The sequence below is a fragment of the Ptychodera flava genome, chromosome 17 (genome assembly GCF_041260155.1).
Source record: "Ptychodera flava strain L36383 chromosome 17, AS_Pfla_20210202, whole genome shotgun sequence".
Classification (NCBI taxonomy): Eukaryota; Metazoa; Hemichordata; class Enteropneusta; family Ptychoderidae; genus Ptychodera; species Ptychodera flava.
The window spans coordinates 29,997,572-30,017,566 of record NC_091944.1 but is presented as its reverse complement, the minus strand read 5'-3'; the positions used below and the strand labels follow the sequence as shown (position 1 = coordinate 30,017,566).

The 19,995-nt window shown below is 38.3% G+C and overlaps 1 long non-coding RNA gene across 1 annotated transcript in view; it reads left to right on the top strand.

Annotated features, from left to right (window-relative positions):
* The first annotated feature begins 2,535 nt into the window (after positions 1-2,535).
* The window catches only part of LOC139116523 (uncharacterized), a 67,583-nt gene continuing 50,123 nt past the window's right edge, over positions 2,536-19,995 (top strand). The window contains exon 1 of the long non-coding RNA XR_011548327.1: positions 2,536-2,822. This is a non-coding gene — a long non-coding RNA (uncharacterized lncRNA). The remainder of the gene's footprint in view (positions 2,823-19,995) is intronic.

Sequence of the window (19,995 nt, the reverse complement as noted above, 5' to 3'; positions counted from 1 at the left end):
ATCACCTGTTTCTTGAAAACCCGTGACATGAAGCAAACTAGTTGCATCAGTCAGAACGAAAAATATCTTGTCATTTTCTCATTCTAAAATATGTAACTGTATCAATGTATTGTGAAATATTGCGTTTTATACTGAACCATCTCACAGAGAAAGAAATGGGTTAGGATTTGTCATGGCTTTTATATAAACTGCAGATTTCACAACACTTTGCAAAAACAGATTTTCAGTTTGCAATCATCAAGATATCTCTGATATATATCTCTGATATATTAAAATCATGCACCGAAGGGAACCTCGAAAGCTGTAACTGAATGATACTTTGCTAAATAAACTTCTAATAAGCAAAAATCCAGATGTATATTATATCTGTAAGTCCGATATGTTAAAGAACGGCGTGCAGATAAAATACATGTCTGATATATTAAAGTTACGCGCCCGAAAAATGTGGCGGATTGATGAAATTCGTGGCTTGTATGATGTATTTGACGCAAGTATGAGCCCGTGTTGTAATTCAAAATCACACTGACTCGCCTATTGAGCATTTCAAAGGCATGGTGAGCCCCATTACCAAATTTAAAAACAGGTGAAGCCCCCCCCCCCCCCCACATGAATCCGCCGCCTCCAGACCGAAGAGACTGACCAGTCCCTTATGGATAAAATCGTCTCTCGTGCAGTCTCTGTACTGAACGAATCAGGCGAGGCATTTATTTGATACGTACTTTAACACCAAAATGAGTTAATTTATTCATCAAAATACCACATGACAGGACGTGCAAGTTGGACGTCGAGACATTTTACGCTGTTTGTGTTACTTTGTTAATCAGTCCCTCCGGAGGGACTGTGGTTGTTATAACGAAGAACAGGTTGCTATATTTATCAATTTTCGAATATCATCAAAAAAACTCTGATTTGTAAATTTGTTGGAAATTTCCAAATTATCAGCATTGAGTTTTACAAATTATCAGTTGTTATGTAACTTTACGATAAACGGAGGGTGTTTATAATTGAAATGCCTTGCAAAAGGGTCTGCTTCATATTTTGATTTCACTGTATATGTCATTCAATTTTAGCTCACGTGGCCAGACACGTGCGCTAATGTCAGAGCGATGTAAGTCTGCCCTTGTGTGTGTGTTTGTGTGTGTCTGCTTACACGATAACTCAAAAACGCCTGAACAGATTAAAATCAGATATAATAGATAGGTACCAAATGCTAGTGGCAAGAACTGGTTAGATTTTAATTAGTATATGGCTTGCACATTAATTAAGTTATGAAATATCATTATTTCATATAACGGTTTCCTATGGAGACATTAATGGCAGTTTCGACATATATCAATCAATACTGCACTGAATTTCATGAAACTTTTCGCAGATGACAATCTCGGAACATTGCGATGATACTGTGATCGTCATGTCAATTATCCGCTGATTTGCATATTAAATGAATTTTGTTCTTAGAGATATAATTCCGAACCAAATTTGATGATACCTGCTATAAATATTGATCTGATAGATATCTAATTGTACTGAGAAGCATTAGGCAGTGTCAATTTAATAAATATCTAATTTGCATATTTTATGAAGTTTTGTAATAAGTCATATAACTCCACAATATCTGCACCAAATTTGATGAAATCTGAAGCAGATAATGATCTAACAGGTATGTGACTGCGTTGAGAAGCATTTAGTAGTGTGAAGTTGATTGAGGGTTCATGTGCATATTTAATGAACTTTGGAATAAGTGATATAACTCTGAAATTATGGCATCAAATTTGGTAAAACCTGCTACAGATATTGATCTAATAAATATTGTATTGCTGCGTGAAGCAGTGTCAATTTAAAAAAATCTGAGATTCATATTTTATAAAGTTTTGTAATTAGTCATATAACTCCGAAATAACTACATCAAATTTGATTAAATTCTATTTCAGATACTGATCTGACAGATATCCGACTCTGTCGAAAAGGCATAAAGTAGTGTGAAGTTAATTGAGGGTTCATTAGCATATTTAATGAACTTTGTAATAAGTAATGTAACATTGAAATTATGGCACCAAATTTGATGAAATCTGCTACAGATATTGATCTGATAATTATCCAATTGTAAAGTGAAGCACTGAGCAGTGTCAAATTAATCAGTGTTCATTTGCATATTTACGAACGTTGTAATTATTGATATTACTCCGAAATCGTAACCTTAAATTTGATGAAATGCGCTTCAGATGTTGATCTGATAGATATTTATTTGTGCCATGAACTATTGAGCAGTGTCAAGTTATAAATAGCTCTTTTGCCTATGAAATGAAGTGTAGTAATTAGTGATTTAACTCCGAGATTACTGTGCCAAAATTGATGAAACCGGCCACATGTTATGACATGACTTATATCTGATTGTTCTGTTAAGCCTACAACTTTGTAATGAACCTGTTGTACACCACGTGAGCAAAGTATAGTCACTCCTCTTACTAAGTCCTGGCAAATTTTAGTTCGTACAGATTTTTTATTCGTGATTTTTTTTTTTTTTGCACACAAACCAGGACACATCAAAATGGCAACGTCAGCAACCAATGATATCGAAATCTTCATCAAGCACGAAAGAAGCAGGGTGGAAAAAGGAATATTATGCAAAGTGAATGGTTCTGTGCATGACCTCTCTAAAGCAGTGGTTGCAAATAAAGCCATGTTTGAAGGCGCCTTTGATGGAGTTGAAGGTAGTGAGGTAGACATTGAAATATACTACATGGAAAAAGAAACACGAACTGTACTGAGGCCACGGGAAAAGGTAGCAGATTATGTCGAGCGCGACCTCATCTTTACGATTGGTAAGTTAGAGACTTATTTTTCAATTCTTAACTCTTTCGACAAGTGAAAAATGTTCCAAAGGCATGATGACGTACTATTAATCCCTGTATCTTACATTCTTTTTTTAAAATTCCCTGTAAGGCCTTAAAAATGTGCTGTTCCGATAACATGGTTTCAAAAATAAGATAGGTAGCTCGGCAGGAATTTTTTTCCAAAGTATTTTTATATTTGAATATGCAATTTTCAGGGGCTCAGGGCAGTCAATACTGGACACAACATTTCCAGGAAAACGTATCATACATATAAAGAAAAATCATGAAAGACATCCACTTTCAAGCAAAAATCAAATGCCAAGTAACGAACGCGTGGTTTTACGGGCTTTTTCTTTCGTTTTTTTTTTGTTTGTTTTTTTTGTTTTGTTTTTTTTTTTACTTCCGTGTTTACGTTGCTCTAAAACGTTTAGGGTCGGCAGGTAAAAAATACGGTAGGTCGGGTTATCGGAACAGCACAATTCGGCCTAGTATTTTGGGGTACAATCTTCAATTAATAACAGCAATATGGTTGTTTTCCTTGTGAATTTTGCATACGTTGTCCTGTCCGTTTTTTAACTACATCGAATAGTGTCAGACGACTTTGATCTAAACGTTTACCTGCTTTGGTCCGTGGTGTTTTTGCCTTCTTTAGGTACGTTTGTTACAATTTCCCCCTTTATTTCGTGAAAGATAACATGCTTCCCGATTGTTGACACTGTTCAATATACGCAAAAGTGACACGTAACTGGACAAAAACTTTATGAACGGTTTAATAACATATGAATTATCTGCTTACGCAAAATGTCGTCAGCAGGACGAATGACTTTTATTCAAGATAATATCATTGCAAGAGTTGAGAGAAATGTCATCGCCCGTCAGCAGACAGCCAACCATGCGAAAAACCAAGCCGGCACAAAGGTTGTAGTGCACATGTCGCCTAATCCCCAAAACGGCGGTGAAAAACCGCCGTTTGTCGGATTACAGCTAAAGGTGAAAAAGAGTTGATCAACACAACGAACCTCCCCGAGATAGGCACGCGTCACAGAATGATGGCATATTCTACGCGTGCCGACAAAGGGAAAAACGACACAACGATGAATGATACTCGTGAATGGATAAAATTCTGTGGCAAGCAAATGCCGCGAAAAACATTAACAACTCCATACCAACTCTCTCCGTATTTCATCTATCGCACATCGTCTGCTTCTTGTGTGTTATGTTATGCGTGGCGAATTACTTGGTACGTTACTCAGTCGCTTGTTTTCCGATACACGCTGGCCGGCCGTGCTGCAGTAAACATCGTGATACACGCCGGCCGGCCGGCGGCCGTAATGTAGTAAACACGGTGTTTACTTCAGCACGGCCAGCCAGCGTGTTTCGGACTGAGGTACTTTATGATTTTGCTAGCCCATCATTACTTATTATTTGGAAATACGCAGTTTTTACACTGCTATTACCCATTACTGAACGCTGATACGCATAATTCTGTCAGCTTCACTTAGCTGCGGCATGCAGCAGTCGAAGGAACTGCACACAAATGAACCAGCTCATGTGTGAATCCAGCTGCTTCTGGGAAATTGTGTTATATCGTACGCAAGATATAAACAAGAGCCTTACATCGCATCGCAAATAAACTTTGAAGGCCACGGCGGGTAAAAATAGTTAGCTCCCCCTGTTAGAGTTAGTACATGCAAAGCGTGGCTCAGGTAGCGTCACGCTCGATCGCTCCGTAAAAACCATGCCAAAATGGTCACAGGCGAAGCAACTTCGGTGTCTGTGCACATATTTCTAACTATGAATGTCTTGTGATTGAATGTATCGATAAAATTTTACGATTTGAGCATAAATAAAGCAGATTTTGATCGACGAAGGTAGTTCTCTTTGTCTTCGACTAGCGTGGCAAGTGGCCATAACTAAGGTCTGCAGGTGTGAATCGGTAAACGTTTGCGATGTCAACATGTTAGACACGGCACAGCATTGTAATTTCATGGAGCGACCGCAGGCTGTTGGAAGAGCAGACCCGCAAGCACGCGCGCGCTCTTTAGCTGGGTAGTCTGCTAAATAGATCGGTTTTCGGCTCGATCTATCGATCCCGTGTCGTTTGCTGGCCACTGCAACCTAATACCCATTTAGGTTGCAAATTTAGCCGCCTGTTGTATGTCACTGGCGCCATGGTGCGTTCTCGCGTAGACGTCGTACCAAGATACGCCGCTTTTTCCGATTATTTTTTCCACACTGTAATTTAAAGTTCAGATTCAAGTTCTTTTAGTTGTTTATTGTCGTGCCGTTTTAAAAGATTTTGAGGACCTAAACGACATCGTGCGTTGCTCCATTGTCATGGAATCTGATGTCAAGGAAAGGCGGTGACTTTTTTTCAAAGTTGAATAAATTTCCTTTCTGGTTGCGTTAGTCAATTAATCGAAATACTATTTGTCCACTATTGATTAAACCATAGACAATTGACTGCCTCGATTCTCCCGTCTATGATTCGATATTCTCTGACTCATTCTTTCTCTCCTCTGTCGATCGGTGAAAGTATTTTCATCTTCAATACTCTGTCCTAATTTATATCCTAACCTACATTGTCATTAGTTTCTAACCAAGGTACAAAAACTTGCCCCGTTCGGCAAAGCACATATTTGACGAGATGTTTTGCGAAACGGTGACTAATTATATTGGATGAACGGCCGTACTCTATGCATAAAGAGATATTCATGTTGCAGTCTCCCCTCCCCCCCCCCCCAACAAAAAAACCTGGATGTTTAGGCGATAACAAGGCGATGACTTAGTTAGTTGAATATTTGAATATTTTTATCTGAGCGTACACTTGTCTGCTCGATGTGCGACCGTACGCACACCGCCCATATTCTCCTTAAAACTAGTTAAAACAATTCTACGACAATGATGGTGTCTCCTCGTGTATGTCCTTGAACCCGTAGCCGCGACCATTGTTTTTTAATGTGCTCCGTGGTTGATGATTAGTAGAATTAATGTATCAAAATTTGAAGACACACGTGACTGAATCCTGTGATTGTTTGGCAATTGACGGCATGTAGGGGCGAGACTAAGGGCAACATTACACAGAACAAGGGAGTATCAGCAGTACGAAGTGCATGGCATGCTTTCTGAGAATGAACTGCCTGTTTCGATAGCTACCACGCGAAATCCGGCTTTGACTAATGTTCCTTTACTGTTTCAGAGGATAACTTTCGAGCTACGTAGCTAATGTTGAGGTTCAGATATCCGAATCTTTCATGTTCGAAAGGCTTATTGCTTTACAGAGAATACTTAACTTTTGTTATTAGTTCTTACATGTACATAACCCAGCACACGGGGCAAAGTCAAATACTTTACCAGGTTGGAAAATTCCTACAAGTCTCTCTAGCCAGCGGTCGCGAGGAAAAATGCGTCTGTATCATTGCTTCGCATGTCTATTGTTGTTTGTACGACTAGTTTGAAAGTCATAGACTTTCTTGAGGGTGAAATTCATATTGCCATTCAATATTTTACGCACGAAGTCACCTGTGCATTTAAATACGTCCATTCGGAGAAAAAACTTTTACAGACTTTCGATGGTGATAACTAGCTCAAGGCCGTAACATGTCTCCAGTTAAATGAAGTTTACCACGTAAACTTCAAAATCGAAATCGACGTCAACATTGAGCGGTGATCGTGAGCCGTTAAATAAATGTCGACAAAGTAAAACATCAAATGGCTAGACTTTTGGGGAGAGAGAGAGAGAGAGAGAGAGAGAGAGAGGTGTTTTATGCAGTCGCAAACTGATCATGGTCTTTAGGATGGATGGATGCAGTGTCGGTTTACACATTTGCGCTGCACAGATATCAAAAATGTACAGATACTTTCCCGAAATTTGACTTATTATATAACAAGAGTAGAACAAAACCAAAGTGTTGAAGTTACTCTTCAGATGTTTGATTCGCAAGTTTGCTAAAGTTAGATTATACTTACAGAAAATGGTCTCCGTAGTCTTCTGTTCAAAAACTATATGTTCTTCAACACCACGTTAGTTATGATCAGTGATGTCACATTTTATTTTTTTTATAAATATAGATTAATGCACCACGGTGTTAATTTCCGATTAATTCAACGATTTCAAACCGTAATTATTTTTTTCTGGTCGAATTGAGAGGGTTTTTAGTAGTTCTGTAGACGAAACGATCGGAAATAGCAGAGTATCTTGGCAATGGCAGGACGTCTACGCTATCGTTTAGCTGCAATAATTGTACAGTTGCAGCCCGCGCCCGGGCCCCGGGTAAGCCTAATTCGGAACGTAATAACGTCAGTTGCAGCGGCGTCGTGGATTGACTGTACCTTTGTCATTACTGTTGAAGTACACCTGTTATTGCTACAAGCATCGCGGGCTTCATGAAACGTTGTTTCTCAGTGTACTGGTCTCGCCGTTATATTCAGTTACGTATAATCTGTTGTTTGCATGTCAACACATTGGCCTGTTTACAACCTCCTGTGCATACTAATCGTGATTAACACACAAATTACTTCAAGTACAAAGTAAAAACATCTGTTACTTCATATGTTTGGGACGTGCCATTCTATTTGTAGGTGGTGTTAAATTTTGATAAATAATACTTGTTTTGGTAGCGACATTTTGAAACAAACTCTGAGCGTGTATTTTAGGACTGGACATAAATTAGGGGGGTCGGGTTTTTTCAAAACACCGCTGCATCAAAAATAGTGACCCTTCAAAAGTTCATGCACAAAATTAGTGACCCTCCCCCTTATCCGTGCTAGAAAATAAATGACCCTCCCCTGTTACTCAATACCCCAACAAACCTGCAATGTGTTCAAGACCCCCCCCCCCTGACTTGTTACACTTTTAAAATCCCCCTCCCAAAAGGAAGGCAAAATGTGGCTGATATAACGCTTTGTCCGAAAATATCCAATCATATGTGTGTGATAATTCCTGTAAATGTACATTCCTTGAAGTGACAGGTAAGAAGTGCATACCTCTACAAAAAATGTAATTTTTAGATTTCATCGATAATGTTGATTCACTATACATGGTAGTTGACTATAAGAAAACTATGAACGTGTATTTTCAAATATAAAACTAGCAATATCTGTTCATCTATAGATGTTTAATAACTGATATAAATATACTTGATTAGCATGGGTTGTTTACAAGTGCACATGTGAACAAGATATTTGATTTTGGAATTTCGTTCAAAATGTTGATCCACTATACATGGGAGTCTATGACAAAACTGTAAAAACTTCTTTCACAATTAATAATATGCACTTTTTGTGCGTATATGGACCCTGAATAATTGACATAATTGTACTTGATTAGAAGAGGGTGGTAACACGTGCATCTGTGTACAAGAACTTTGTTTTTGGAATTTCGCATAAAATGTTGATCCATTATACATTGTAGTCTATGACGAAACTAAGAATAATTGTTTTAAAATACAAAACTTGGCAAATCTGTCTATTTATGTACACTCGATTATTGGTATAAATGTTCATGATTAGACTAGAGTGGTTTCAAGTCAATGGTTGTGCAAGAAATTTCATTTTGGCATATCACTGAAATGTTGATTCACTATACATGGCAGTCTATGATGAAAGTATGAATAATTTTTTTCCAATACAAAACTAGGTAAATCTGTGCATTTATGTACACTTGATTATTGGTATTAATGTTCATGATTAGACTAGAGTGGTTTCAAGTCCATGGTTGTGCAAGAAATTTGATTTTGGAATTTCATCGAAATGTTGATTCACTATACATTGTAGGCTATGAGGAAACTACAAATAACTCATAGGTTATCTGATCCTAAATTGTTATTCAAAAGTTGTTCGACCTGAAGCTTCCAGTTGTTATTGATGACATTTTGCACTATTCTGAATAGTTTGTATTCTGTCAATGTCCTCAAACAATAAAAAAATGTACATACAGCGACATGAACATTTGACACCGACCTATACCCAATGTATTGCCAATGAGAGAATGATATCAAATAAGTGATCTCCCAAATTGTTATTGAAAGAGTCATTATAGGGGACAGTTATGCACAATAGAGGAGTTGGATAAGCAGAAATCATGACAACTTAAATCAATGTGGCTGCTTGGATCATCAATACATTGTTTATTATACCCTTAAACTTGCGCCCGAAGGACGCGCTGAAAATGAAAATGAAAATGCCAGGAGAAATGAGAAATGAAAGTGCCAGGAGGTATTTTTCCTTTTTCAGTATTCCATATTCTTCAATACGTGCACATGCAATTTCAGCTTTGATGCATAAAAAGGTGACCCTCCCCCATAGGCATACACAAAATTTTATGACCCTTCAAAAATGCTTGCGCGAAAAAGTGCGACCTACCGGCCTCCCCCTGTAATTTGTGTCCAGTCCCTTATGGCGCTGATAATGTGCAGTTTTTCTGATATACAAAGATTACATCGCTTGCTTATGTTAGAGTAGCTCGATGCTTTGTCAATAATTGACCACGAAATGTCAAAGACTTGGTCCTTACTCTTTAAGTTCCATACATACTTTGACAACTCAGTATTGTTCTTATATTTCTCGTTACGGAATGATTGCATGTGGTTAGTGAAGCGCGTCTTGAAGGTGTTATCAGTGAGGCCGATGTAAACCTTCTCCGTGTTGTCCTCCGTTGATACTTTAGCCTTGTAAACCACACTTTTAATTTGAAGTTACTCTTCAAGGGGCATGCCGACTTGACCCGGCAATTACAATCAGCTGGTTGATCCTTACGCTGATCTCCGGTGATTACCCTCTTATTATGCGATTTGATAATACTTGCCATATTCTTCATACAGCTATAACTCACTTTAATTGTGTTCCTATTGAAGATCTTGTGAAGTTTAGACCCCTTTGGAAAGTGTTTGTCAACAAGTTGAAGAAATTTCTTGCCGATATTAGTTTCCACGTTCTTGCTGAATGGGGGTTGAACCACGTGATGTGACGTTTCCTGTTATTGTTTCTCCTCGTTGATTGGTTGGTCTTGACATATTCAATTTGATCGGTGTATCCGCTTGTCTTTAGCGCCGTATTGTATTGACCTTTGTATTTATCAAAGATGCCCTTATCACAGGATATTGTTGACGTGCGTTTGCTTATTTCGTCAGGTATGTGTTTTTATAGTTGGCGGGTGATTAGACTGGTTGTTGACATTGGTCGTTTCGTTAACGATACGGATAGATATTGCCGTTATTCAAATTAAATGTCACATCCAAGAAGTTTGTTATTTTCGTGTTTGTCACAATTGTGATTTTCAGGCCAATATCTCGAAATACCTTTGTAATTTCCTTTTTGATCTTCTCCGCCTTGCTGGTCGTGGCATTCTTTAGTACACCCTGCCCGTCATGCCGGTATAAGCCGATATGATCTTTAGCATACTTCTTGACGAGTTTGTCGCTCAAGTTCCACTGACACCCCTCCCTGTAAAAAACGAATGCTCCCTTAGACACAAGTAAAAGCTAGATCCAATGAACTTTATATGGCAAATGTTAAAAGTTTCTTGTTGCGCTTTGTTTACTGTGATTATTTATGATTTTAGTTTCATACATAATTGCGACGAATGGTGATACACTTTTCTTCTCAATTTCAAACAGCGTCCAAGGCGCAAGGAATACAAACGTACGATCTTCATACGGCATCGTACTCCTCCAGTCCTTGCCTGTTTCGAGCAATATACTCTTCCTAGGTGCAGTATGGTTACATAAATGACCAACAAGAACGATGTGATACAGTTCAGTGGTGGTTTTATTCATATATTGTGACCGAAGTCAGGATTTGACACGATTTTTAGATAGCAGTAAAAATGACGACTGCAGCATTGCACAGTGTGTTCGTTCGTGCAGTATAAAAAACGTATAAGCGCCGCTATGAACAGCAAGACAAGTTTAAATCTCGATACATTTTTTACATTACTACTTTACCTTTAAAGAAATAATGCATCTGAAGATACAATATTATCCTCCTTTCATTTATCCTCGATGATAACGGCTATATCCGAGAGGAACGTGCGTCCGAATGTGAACGGAATCAGCTGGAGCCGTACAACTTCATCCGCCACGCTTACATAATATAGGTTCCAATTAGATCGCACGGGAACATGACTTTTATTCTAATTTGAACAAGCGACCTAGCGGCCGATATAGCTCAGCTGTGTTTATGTAGAGAATAACTATTTTTGACACATGTTGATGAAGAAGGTGGAAATCTTTGATAGCTCAATGCAGTGGCCAGAAAAAAGTGGCTAAAATAGCTGCAAAAATACACAATTGAAGATTTCATCATACTTTGAATATATCACATCGGATCATCCCTATGAACATGTCAACCAAAGCTATCTGATGAGTAGTTTTTTGAGAATAAAATTTTCTGACCAAAAATGGCAACAATTGCCCCAAAAAACAAAAATTGCAGATTTCATCATAATTTCAAAAGATCAAATTTAGTTCATCTATAGAAACCTGTATACCAAATTTCAAAGCTGTTAGACCAGTACTTTTTGAGAACACATTTGTTGACCGAAATGGAAAAAATTGCCCCAAAAATTCTAAATTGCAGATTTCATCATAATTTCAATAAATATCATTTAGTTCATCTATAGAAACCTGTAGACCAAATTTCAAAGCTATCAGATGAGAAGTTTTGGAAATACACATTTTTTGACCAAAAAAGGCAAAAATTGCCCCCAAAATGCAAACTTACAGAATTCACCAAAATTCAATATATATTACTTAGCTCATCCGTAGAAACCTTTATACCAAATTTCAAAGCTATCAGACCAGTACTTTTTGAGAAACACATTTTTTGACCAAAAATTGCCCCAAAATTACAAAACTGCAGATTTCATTGTAATTTCAATAAATATCATTAAGGTGATCTGTAGGAACCAGTATACCAAATTGCAAAGCTACCAGATAAGTATTTTGGAAATACACATTTTTTGACCAAAAAAGGCAACAATTGCCCCAAAAATACAAAATTGCAGATTTCATCATAATTCGATAAATATCATACAGTTCATCTGTAAAAATCTGTATACCAAATTTCAAAGCTATCAAATGAGTAATTTTGAAAATACACATTTTTCGACCAAAAATGGCAAAAAATGCCCCAAAACACAAATTACAGATTTCATCAGAAATTCAATATGTAATACTTAGTTCATCTATAGAAACCTGTATACCAAATTTCAAAATTGTCAGACCAGTACTTTTTGAGAAATACATTTTTTGACCAAAAATGGCAAAAATTGCCTTAAAAATGCAAATTTGCATATTTCTGCACAGTTTGAACAAATCTCAAATAGATCATCCCTAGGGACATATGTACCAAATATCAAAGCTACCTGACTGGTAGTTTTAAAGTAGATTTTTAAAGATTTTTTTACCAAAAATGACAAAAATTGCCTTAAAAATACAAATATGCAACTTTCACCACAATTTGAACAAATCTGTCTGAAGTCACCCTAAGTAAACTGTATATCAAATTTCAAAGCAATCGGACAAGTGGTTTCAGAGAAGATTTTTTTTCCAAAAACACCAAAAAATGCCCCCAAAATACAAATATGCAAATTTCACCATGATTTGAACAAACTTAAGTGAGGTCACCCCAATTGAGCTGCATATAAAATTTCAAAGCAATTGGACTTGCGGTTTCAGAGGAGAAGGCAATTGTTGACGGACGACAGAGGACGGACTACGACAACGACGGACGATGACGACGGACGACGACGGACAACGACGGAAAATCAACATATTTGATAAGCTCCGCGTTGCTGACAGCGGCGCTAAAAAGTGGGTCTATACATGTGATAAACATATAATCTCCAAGTATTTCAAACGAGTGTGACGTCATCGAAGACAAGGGTTTCCCCAACATAGCAGCAGTATCCCTCCAAGCCGGTATATATATAATATATAAGAAATATATAAGAAATAAACCTCTTGAATGAGATTGTGCTTTAAAAGTCAAGGGGCATGTGTACCAACAGAAGTCAGACCACCATTTTACATCTGATTAAGTGCACGCTGTTGTCATTGTAAAGTTACCCTGGCTGTTACCGCGCCCTGTGCGAGATTGTAATCACGGTTGTTTATTTACAAAAACACTGGGTGTTCATTGGATAGCAAGCAGTGTACACACTTCTGTATAGTAATTGTAATGAGTGTCCAGCAATAGAGTTTGTGCTAAGGGGTTTTCTAATGACAGGTCGATTTTGAAACTCGAAACTATATCAGGAATGGAAGCTTTAATCATTTACGCAAAACTTGGACCACGCGATTCGGCAAACGGAGACTTCTAGCCCCCTAAAGATAATGTTTACCCTCTGAGCACGTTGTTTCCACGTTTTGAAGGCCCAGCCCTGGGAAATGCTCCCCTGCAAACACATAAGAAGAGCACCTTGGACACCCAACCACCCTCGTCGCTGGCCCGGGCTCTTCTCATCAAGATGAAACATCAAACTGGATTTCAAAACACCCGCCCCATGTGATCTTTTGTCCCGTATCGATATTCCGATAACGGCCTTAGCATGTAAAGATCCATACTGTTGTATTCATAATGACCTCATTGACACTTTTTATAATGACATTACATGTGCACTTTTAGAAGCTGCTGACAAGACAATCCCCAAAGGTTTCGGAGCAACCAAACACGTTGTTCCAGGGTGGAATGATTTAGTTAAACAGCATTATGAAAAAGCTCGTACAGATTTTATTTTATGGAAGGATAATGGCTCCCCAAAATATGGCCCCTTTTTCGACTTGATGCGCAAATCAAGAGCACATTTAAACGGCAGCTAGCATATTGCAAACGAACGGAGAATGAGCTTCGTGCAAATGCTTTAGCTCAAAGTTTAGACAACAACTCAACAGCCTACTGGAAAGAAATAGCCAAACGTAAAGGTAAACCACCTGCACCGTCATCTGTTGATGGTTGTCATGGTGATGATGAGTTTGTAAAAATGTGGAAGCACCACTACGAGACAATTCTGACAAATACTGGTACAGATTGTACACCTGCCTTTCCCAATATTCAGTTCTCTGAAGACATGATTGTGCATCACAGTGAAATTTCTGAATTAATTAGTGATCTTGAACAGGTGCCTTCTCTGGTATGGATGGAGTTACAGCGGAACACCTGAAGTATGCAACCTGAAGTATGCATCTCCAAAGATTTGCATCTTATTAGCACTTTGCTTCTCTTCCATGTTTATTCATGGTATTGTTCCGAAACACCTCATGACCACTGTTTTGGTTCCGATTCCTAAAGACAGGGGAGGTGACATTTGTGATAAGTCAAATTATCGACCCATTGCTGTTGCGACAACTTTATCTAAAATTCTTGAAAGAGTTTGGTTGCACCGCTGTACGGATTCTCTCGTAACCACCGATAATCAGTTCGGCTTCAAGCGTAATCATAGTACAGACATGTCAATTTTTATCTTGAAAGAGACTCTCTACTATTATAAAAACATAATACCCCTGTGTTTGTTACTTTCATGGACGCCTGTAAGGCCTTTGATTACGTTAGACATGACATTTTATTTGAAAAACTTTCAACTAGAGGCGTACACACATATCTTATTAGATTACTGTCATACCTTTATAGATATCAGGACTTTGTAATCAGATGGAATGGGTGCCTTTCTGAACCATTCCATTCAATAAACGGGGTTAAACAGGGAGGCATTACATCGCCGATACTCTTCACTGTTTATTTAGATAATCTTAGCAATCACTTGCTTCTCTACCGTATGGTTGTCTCATTGGTGACTTTAAAGAGGCACTCCCACATGGTAACATTTTTAAAAACACATAGTCAGTGGGTTTTCTCAGTAGATTGCATATCTCTGATAACCCCCTTATTTCAGCAGTTCTGAATTTTTCCATTTTCACATATAGTAAATTATGGAAAAACTGGTGTAATTGGATTTTTTAACTCCTTTTCTGTCATTTACTTTTTATTTTTCTGTTTTTGTATATGGATTATTATATCTGAAATAAACAATAATAATAATAATAATAATAATAATAATAATATATATATATATATTGCTGACAGGGGAATCTCTCTGTTCAAAAGACAGTCAGAAATTCAGTTACAAATTATTATTTGAGATCTCTTTTAAAAGCTGCATTCCTTTATAGATGTCTGCTCCCATTTTGAGTGAAAAAAACTCTAGTGATAATTATATAGATGAATGAAATATGAATGGCCAACTCACGTGGGAATACATCATCGAGTTACGGAATGCCACCGACGGCAATGGGTATTATTTGTTTTTCATCAGGCATCCTCAGTTCCTGCTCTCTTAACAACTCTCACCGCATCAAAACGCAATAATACTATTATCATATACCTACATTCACGTGCCTGTGTAAAGCTATGGCAGAAAGCGCCCTCAGATCCGTGCATTTTTTTTAGTATCACGCCCCGGCCCGGTGCCCAAATATGGGCAATCGCGTGCATTTCTGAACTATCTCGATTCTAGTTACTACGCGCGTTGCTATCCGCAAACTTTCCATCGTACACAAAGCCAGCGCGAAATTTGGAAAACGTCTGCTCGCTCAGATCGTAGTTTGCGCGTGGCGTCAGTGGAGCCGCGCCGGTAACATCGGCTTTTATTTCTAAATTCTAGTGAAATCCTGTGTATACTAAGTGCGTGCCTGTTCAGTATAAATAACGAGAAACTGAAATCATGCTTTTGTCCTTCTTACACCTCGATTTCAACCTGGATCTCTGTTGGTCACGTACTAGTACGCACGTTGCTTTGCGCGTTCTAGAATTCTGCAGGTAAACAAATGACGTCATTATGTATGTCAATCCGCAACGGGAAGCGGCCATCGTATTTATGAAAAACTGACACAAATGGCGATGAATTTTTGATATCGCACGCATTTTTATCTCCTAAACAATGTTGAATATTGTGTAAACTACATATTTATCATTCCATAAGGTATATGATAAAACCTTTACGGCCCTGATACGGCTTTTGCGGCCCTTGGTCGTACGGCGTACGGGCCCTCGCACGCTCGGGCCCTTCCGCCGTACGACCTTGGGCCGCAAAAGCCGTATCAGGGCCGTAAAGATTATAAATTCACACTAATGAGTTGTTTGTATTAAAGAATAATACACGCGAATTTATATGAATCCACATGAATACAGGCTTGCTGAGTAAAGTATCTGTATATGCACTCTTCAGCTAAAATACAGTCAATAATTCATGCTAATAAAGTAAGTGTTATTGGGTGTTCATGTAGTGTCTAAATTGATCTAACCATGTATATTTGCCAGATTTTTAATTATTTTTCGGTGGTCAACGTTATTACTTGGCATCTTTAAGTTAAATTGCTAACATCTATTCTTATTGTTTGAAAATAACTAACAGTTTTTCTACCTCTATGGTAAAAATGTGAAGCAAACATCATGTTAGCTCTACACAAAGGTGAGAATCAGATCGTAGTTGCGCGTGGCGTCAGTGGAGCCGCGCCGGTAACATCGGCTTTTATTTCTAAATTCTAGTGAAATCCTGTGTATACTAAGTGCGTGCCTGTTCAGTATAAATTACAAGAAACTGACATCACGCTTTTGTCCTTCTTACACCTCGATTTCAACCTGGATCTCTGTTGGTCACGTACTAGTACGCACGTTGCTTTGCGCGTTCTAGAATTCTGCAGGTAAACAAATGACGTCATTATGTATGTCAATCCGCGACGGGAAGCGGCCATCGTATTTATGAAAAACTGACACAAATGGCGATGAATTTTTGATGTCGCACGCATTTTTATCTCCTAAACAATGTTGAATATTGTGTAAACTACATATTTATCATTCCATAAGGTATATGATAAAACCTTTACGGCTCTGATACGGCTTTTGCGGCCCTTGGTCGTACGGCGTACGGGCCCTCGCACGCTCGGGCCCTTCCGCCGTACGACCTCGGGCCGCAAAAGCCGTATCAGGGCCGTAAAGATTATAAATTCGCACTAATGAGTTGTTTGTATTAAAGAATAATACACGCGAATTTATATGAATCCACATGAATACAGGCTTGCTGAGTAAAGCATCTGTATATGAACTCTTCAGCTAAAATACAGTCAATAATTCATGCTAATAAAGTAAGTGTTATTGGGTGTTCATGTAGTGTCCTAATTGATCTAACCATGTATATTTGCCAGATTTTTAATTATTTTTCGGTGGTCAACGTTATTACTTGGCATCTTTAAGTTAAATTGCTAACATCTATTCTTATTGTTTGAAAATAACTAACAGTTTTTCTACCTCTATGGTAAAAATGTGAAGCAAACATCATGTTAGCTCTACACAATGGTGAGAATCAATGTCAATACCTTATGCTGCGCTCACTCTCAGCTCAGACTTGTTACATATTAGACAGTGGTGGAAATAAAAACCTTTTGGACAAATGTATAACCACTACACATTTGTAGGTACACATTCACAGAAGTCTAATTCTTTGTCACAGTGTATGTGAATTATTTTTTCACTGATCGAGAATACTCATGATAACTTTGTGGTTTGTAAGGCCTCTGTATCAGAGAGCAGATGCAGCTTTTGTGACCTCTAATCTGAATAGAGGGGGTGTGCTATTATATAGGTCATTCTTCACCATCTGTGACCTGAGTTTCATTAGTTTGGAACATTCTTAAGGTAATTCTCCTCCATGACCTTGAATTCATTAGTCATGTTTAGAACTTTCTGGAAATTCATGTTTACTACGAGTGAATATTTTTTAGCATATCAACAGAAATTCTAGATTGTTATGATATGTTACGTTATTATTCAAGTATAAATACCGGGATCGTAAAGATTTTCCGACTGACTTTTCGATCACTTCAGCAGTGTCAATTTCAAGACCTTTCAAGACCTTCACTCTCATATGTAAAGAAATCCGTGAATGGCAGAGATCGAACTTTATGCGGATCGGACTGTTTATTTAAACCCTATGCCATCCTCTACTTAGTCGATCGAACGAACATTGCTCACAAGTGAAAGCCGTGCCGTATATGTGCAATACGCTCTGCACGCTGAGAGGATAGTATCACCACAAGTTGAAAGCTGATCTTTCTGCAGCAAATTGTGTGTTAACTGCGAACTTTATTCAGTTTATGAGTTCAGTCAGATGTCTGAGATTGTCATGAGAACATTATTTGTGATTGTTCCACTGAACTTTTGTCGATGCGTGGAGTTTGAATTCAGAGGAAGACTTCAGATTAGTTTGGCAGAACGAGTGTCCCCGTCCCCGAAGAGCCGACCGGAAGTAAACAAAGATCCAAGATGGCTGCGCCCATGGTAGCTGAACTGGACGCTGCTTAGCAGTGAATCGCGTGTGTTGTCGCCGACTTTCATGTGCGGACATTACACCGGACTTACAATCGCGCTCATCATCGAACAATAGTTAAAGTCGCCTGTGAACTATTTGTTACCAAGCCGCGTGGTCAAGTCTTGAGGTACCTCTGTGGTAACGTTAAGTTTTTCATGGAAATTGTTAAGCATTTAGAATTTAGAAAGGGTTTGAACAGAGCTTTTGTACTGAAAGTGTGTTCGACTCCGGCCGTCGGGAGGTCGATCAGTACGGTTATTGTTACCATGGAGTAATATTTATAGTTTTGAAGTACGGTTTTACTATTTTGTATGTAGACCCAGATATTTGACACAATATAGTAATACACGGAAATTGTGTGTTATAGTATGTGTGGTAGTTCCTCATTTCATGCCCCATGCTCTGTAGCCCTGCGTACAGATCTGTGCACGTGTGCTAGCGTTATATGGCCTCCACTACAGCCCTGCAACGGTCTATGAATAGAACTGAGGTCTCTGAGGCCCGGACCCTGACCGCAATAAAAAAAACCAGTCTTTTTGGCCAAAATTCTGCTCAATCGGGGCAAAATCCTTTCCCTACCTACCTTTACCTCCTAACCGACCCCAGAAAAGATGCGATTAACTTCTCCTAACGTACTCGACAAGTTGTTTACCCATGGAGATCGCCATTTTGAATCTCGCTGCAGAGACCCCAGTTATCTCCACAGACCGTTGCAGGGCTGTGGTGGAGGCCGTATAACGCCGGGAACACACAGACCTGTACACGGGCTACATGCTCTGTTGCTGCTCTAGAGAGGTTACCGCCAGTATTGGACTTGTTGGCCCTGCTAGAGAAATAAATTTGGCTGAGCTTTTGTCGGTTATCATTCTGCCGTCTCGAAACATCGGTTACACTAGCAACATTTTGGTGAAATTCCAAAGTCAATTTTTTATATAACTAAATACAAACCTTTGTAAAATTTGACCCCCCCCTTCATCATTGATTGTAAATTTGACCCCTCAAAAAAAAACACCAAAAAACGGTTTTGTAAAAGTCAACCCCCCTGATTTCCACTGACCCCCCCCCTCCCCTGTAAAAAACGAATGCTCCCTAAGTATATATTTAATAAATACTAGTATGCTGCTACTGCTACTACTGTGAGAGCAATTATAAAGGGGAAAAAACTCCAAACATAAACTGTTCTAAATGTTGTGTTATTTTCTGTGTTTTGTCCTGTTGTGCATCTTTTGTGTTCACTTTAGCCTTAGAGAGACATAGCCAGGTCGCTGTCTTCAACAGCACAGACCCTCCGTCACACTGTTTTTCAAGATACATAATGATCTCATCATCAGTCACCTAAATGCGATTATTGACATAAGCACATTAGAATTGGGTAGCTATAAGTGCATATATGTGCAAGAAATTTGATTTGGAATTTCACCTAAAATGTTTATTTACTATTCATGGTAGTCTGTGAGGAAACTATGATTAATTCTTCTCTAATGTAAAACTTGCTATATGTAGGCATATATAGACTTTAGTACTTTACCGAAGATGTTCATTCACTATGCATGGTAGTCTATGGGGAAACTATGATTAATTCTTCTTTAATGTAAAACTTGCTATACGTGGGCATATATAGACATGGGATAATTTACACAATTGTACTTGATTAGAATTGGGTGGCTATGAGTGCATATATGTACAAGAAATTTGATTTTGGAATATTACCGAAAATGTTCATCCACTATAGTGGTCTATGGGGGAAACTATGATTAATTCTTCTTTTATGTAAAACTTTCAATATTTGGGCATATATAG